Raw genomic sequence first — 5,343 nt, 5'->3', positions numbered from 1 at the left:
TATACAATTTTTTTTAGGAGTATTGAATAAAAAAATTTAAATATTTACGATAATTTATATTTATATTTAATATTTTAAATTTTAAATAATAAAATTAAATATTTTTAATTTATTTACCGTCAATAAAATTAAATTGAATTTATATAAATTAATGATAAAATAACAATATAATCTCTAAAATTTTATTAGAATAATAAATAGTTCTTAAATATATATTTTTATTATAATGATATTATTTTTTTATTAATCTCATTATTCCCTCTATTTTCTCACTTTTATATAATCCTGTAAATATTAAATAAAAACTTAAAATATAAAAAAATAAAACTTTATAATTTAAAATATATAATATTTTATTTTATTTAGAATATTATTAATAAAAAGTAAAATTTTTTAAATGTTAAAAATATTCGCATAATTTATAATATTGAATATAAATATTCTGTAAAATATTTTAATATATATTATTTATGTGTGATGTTTAACATAATTAAAATTTATTTAATATAATTTATTTAATATTACATATAATAAATATAAAATATATTTGATTTTAATATAAAATTTAAATTAAAGAATTATATTTTTTATTAATAATGTAAAGCTTTAAAGATTATATTATAATTTACAGTTAATTTATATAAATTTAATTTATTTTTTTTATTATAATGGTGACAAATTAAAAAAATTTACCATTATTCTTTAAAATTTAAAATGTTGGATATAAATATAAATTATTGTAAATAATTTTTTTTATCATATAATTTTAATTTTAAAGTAAAGTGTATAAAATGTCAGTCTTTTTAAAAATAAAAATAAAAATAATAAATATACTACTAAATGATGTATGCAATTCGAGTTCGCAATTGTGTTCTTATCGATACGAATTTTATACGAATATAATTAAAGATTGATAAAAAAATGACATGATTAATGGATCGTATTAAAATCTACACACTGACATGATTATTTTATTAAATATGTTATACGATATGATACAATTAATTTAATTGTGTTCAATTGATATCCATTGAATTTAATTGTGTTGAATTGATATCATATTTAACATGATTTAATATGAATAAATTTATTAATATGATTTGATAGAATAAATTTATTAATATAATTTGCTACGATTTAATAAATTTAATACGTTTTGACACAATTTAATATTACTTATATAACACATATTGATATAAATTTAACATTTTTAATATTTTTAAAATAATATATTATATAAAATTTACATATTTATTTTTAACATTCATAAATTTAATAATACATTAAAATAAAAAGCTTAATTATTTAATATTAAAATGTGAGTTTATATTTAATAAATTAATATTTTAATAAAAAAATTTTACAAAATGATATAATATTATATAAATATATATATTAAATAAATTTTTAATAAACAAAATAGAAATAATTTATAAAAACCTTAATATTTATATTAAATAATATATTTTTTAATAATATAATTATGAGTTGATGATGAAAAATAAGTTGGCTATCACATATCTACATTCGTATGAAATCAAGTTAGCAAACCAATATGTGACGCGATAAGATTATTATCGTGTCATAAATAGATAATTATAATAAATTTAAGTCTAACTCTTAATTTTTTTTATTATTTTCATATCGTATTTACGAATCATGTTTAAAATTGCTACTCTATAATTTTTGCAAAAATTATCATTATTTATTTTATTTCTATCAAATTAAAATTTTTAGTTACCATGCATTATTTATCCTTATTTATTTTATTCCTATCAAATTAAAATTTTTAGTTACCATGTATTATTGTAATGAATCATTATTTTAAAATACTAATAGATGTAACACAATAATCGTCTAAAGACATGATCAGTCATCATAAGACAAGACAACGTGGCAAGAGTCTAATAGGCCGATACGTAGTCCCATCTGTGGAGAGAAAGACTCGAACACCATAAGCATTTAGTTCTTCATCAAAGACTCGCTCTCTTCTAAATAGGTCGAGTATTCACATAAAATTACCATTAGCGTATATAATCTAGCAGAACTCGTTACGCCTGTAATCATTGGATTCCTTGATAATTAGTTGGTGGGATCTCCTATCAATTAATCAGCACCAACCGGATTTTCAAAAAATGTTATAATTAACTTTATCTTCTTACAATATAAAAATTAATGATCATATAAATAAAGGTATGTATTCTCTTGCACAACTACTCTTAAATTCTAAGCAATTCCTTATACTCGTCCTATTTTTCAACTTACTGACTTGAGCGCCGGATTTTCAAAAAATGTTATAATTAACTTTATCTTCTTACAATATAAAAATTAATGATCATATAAATAAAGATATGTATTCTCTTGCACAACTACTCTTAAATTCTAAGCAATTCCTTATACTCGTCCTATTTTTCAACTTACTGACTTGAGCGTCGAAGTAACTGTCATAGGCACCAACCACCTTACATTCTCTTTCTTGCAAGATTGACCAATCACAACACAATTCCATTTCGGTCACATCATTTGGTTCCTTTGCCGAAAAAATCTATTGAATTTTCTCTGATTCATTTGGATTAAAACCAGTCTCTTATTCCCTTTCTCTTAAAAAAAATCTTTCTTTTCTCTCTCTGAAATGGCTAGCAATTCATGAGCTGCTATTAAGGTTGCTACTAATGAGGGCGCTATTATTTCTTCCACTCCTAGTAGTGAATAAAACACACCCTCTATGGTTAACAAAGTAGATCTTAATAATTTAAACAATGAGCAAATGCTCCAATATATCAAAAGGTAGCAGGCTACTCTCGAACAATATAAAGCTCGGGGGGAGGCATCATTCATGCCTCTCAGGGGAAGGGAGAAAGCCTTCGCCAATACCTCATGGACTCGAATATAAGCGATCCAAGCGTAGTCCAAAGGAAAGGCAAAGCTAGAGAAAGAAGAGTCGTCGGATGAGGCTTCGAAGTATGTTGACTAGAAGTTGATACGAGCCATGCAAAGGTACAAGAAAGAGCATGAGAAGGATTATGGGCTGGATGATACTTCGTCCCTATCAGAAGAGATTTGCAAAGTCGAACAAATACGATGGAATAGCAGATCCCATAAGTCACTTGGCGATCTTTAGAACAACAATACAACTCTAAGATATCAACGATTTTGTGTTGTGCCAAGTATTTCCATCAATACTCACAGGTTTCACTCAGAAATGGTATTAACGTCTAAACTCAGGTTCAATTCAGAATTTTACACAATTTGCTATGTTACTTAAATCTAGGTTTATTACTTGTATACCTCCTAAAAAGCTCTTCTCTGACTTGTAGAAGATTCGCCAAGTAGAGGGCGAATCTTTAAGGAGTTTTATCTTATGTTTCAATGCAGAAGCAATCACGTGGAATAATTGAATCATGAGATAGCATGTGAAGTGCTGAAAAAAGAAATACGCAACATCAAGTTCATGGATTCTCTAATCAAGAATCCAGCCACTACATAACAACACCTAATGAATAAAGCTCAAAAGTACATCAGACTAGATGATAAAGTCTAAGCGTAGAGAGAGGACAAAAGGATAAGTCAAAAGCAAAACTAAAAGTAAGAGAGGCGAGGATATGGATAAAAGCGTTAAGACAAGAACAAGGCGACAAGGCGGGTTCCGCCAGGCCATAATCTAGGTATTTAGTTCTGCTAATCTAGGCATTCTATGCTGGCAACAAGACGGATTTCGCCAGACCATAATCCGGATATTAGTTCCGCTAATCAAGGCATTCTATGGCAAGCCACAAGGCGGTTTATGCCAAACCATAATCTGGGTGTTAGTCCCGCTAATCAACACATTCTATGCTAGGTCACAAGGCGGATTCCACCAGACCATAATCCGAGTGTTAGTTCCACTAATCAAGGCATTCTATACCAGGCTACAAGGTGAATTCTGCTAGACTATAATCCGGGTGTTAGTCCCACATACCAGAGGGGTCGAAATTCGTGACTAGCGCCTGACTACAGTTTATTTGAGCATTATAGTACCACCCTGACGAACTTCCAGGCATTCTCTAGTCTTGGCAAGCTTCTGGGCATTTTGTTGCTCCGACTAGCCCTGAGGAGCTTCTAAACGTCTTCTTGTCCTGGCCAGCCTTAACGATCATCCGGGCATTTTCTAGACCCAATTAGCTCTAATGAGCTTCTGGGCATTTTCCTCGTGGACTTCATTTGTCTCGCTTAGTAGCTCATCCCGCTCAGTAGCTCGTCTTGCTCAGCAGCCTGTCCCACTTGGCAGGTTGTCCTTTGCAAAAAGTTTGAATTTCCAAGACTGATTACAAGAACAGTGACACGGCACATAAGGCAGGTTCTGAATGTTAGTCTCGCTAATCGAGGCATTCTATGACAAGCCACAAAGTAGGTTCTGCTAGACCATAATTCGGATGTTATTCCCGCTAACAAAGGCGTTCTATGCTTGGGCCACAAGGTGGATATTCACCAGGCCACATGACTGGTCTTCTCCACTTACGATTTTTCTAAGGCATTTCAAGCCCAGGCTACAAGGCGGGTATCCACAAGGCCACATGTCCAAGTGTTGGTCCTATTTTTACAAGTTTCCCAATTTATTTATTTTATGGCCACTAGTTAGGCCAGTTACCAGATTCTTTGGTCGGCTGTTAACCCCTTAGCCAATTTTTTAAATGATTATTTAAGTATTGTTTGGACAAGGGTTTATACGAACTAGCAAGCACAATCACATGAAAATCAAGGAAGCAAGGATCCATTGGTGCTCCCTAGTGGACCAGTGACAAGGAGCAAGGCTAAGAAGCTTGAAGCAGCTATGAACTTACACATTCAAGAGCAAGTAACACAAGAATTGACTGAACTTGCCATTGATAAATGTCTCGTGAAGCTTGAAGAAACACCTAAGCTACTCACCTTGCTTAAGGTGTGTAATGGAGATAGCGCTGTCTAATTTATTCGGCATCGTTATGATGGACTTGCTATGTTCTATTATTTAAACACTTATTTTATTTTAGCTTTGCTTGGACTTGTATTTTGGCCATATTTTACTTTTTAAGTTTTAGAGTGTTGGACCATGTTTTGGGTTTATGTTTTAATACTTATGTGTTTGATGTGTTATTTTAGCATGTGATTGGGCTTGGGCCTTATGTGTGGTTCAGCCAGGCCTAAGAAGAGTGTCTTAGGGTTTTATTTGTTTTCTCCTTACTATATAAGGATAAAAAACACTTGTAAGAGGAGTTTTGAATCTAAATTTTCAGAATTCTTTTTATGCCTTTGGTGTGTATTGCTTTAAGTGAGAGTGAGGATTTGCTTACATCAATTGATCCAAGAATCTTGGCTAACTTATCA

This window comes from Manihot esculenta, chromosome 13 (genome assembly GCF_001659605.2).
Source record: "Manihot esculenta cultivar AM560-2 chromosome 13, M.esculenta_v8, whole genome shotgun sequence".
Classification (NCBI taxonomy): Eukaryota; Viridiplantae; Streptophyta; class Magnoliopsida; order Malpighiales; family Euphorbiaceae; genus Manihot; species Manihot esculenta.
This window is presented reverse-complemented; position numbering follows the sequence as displayed.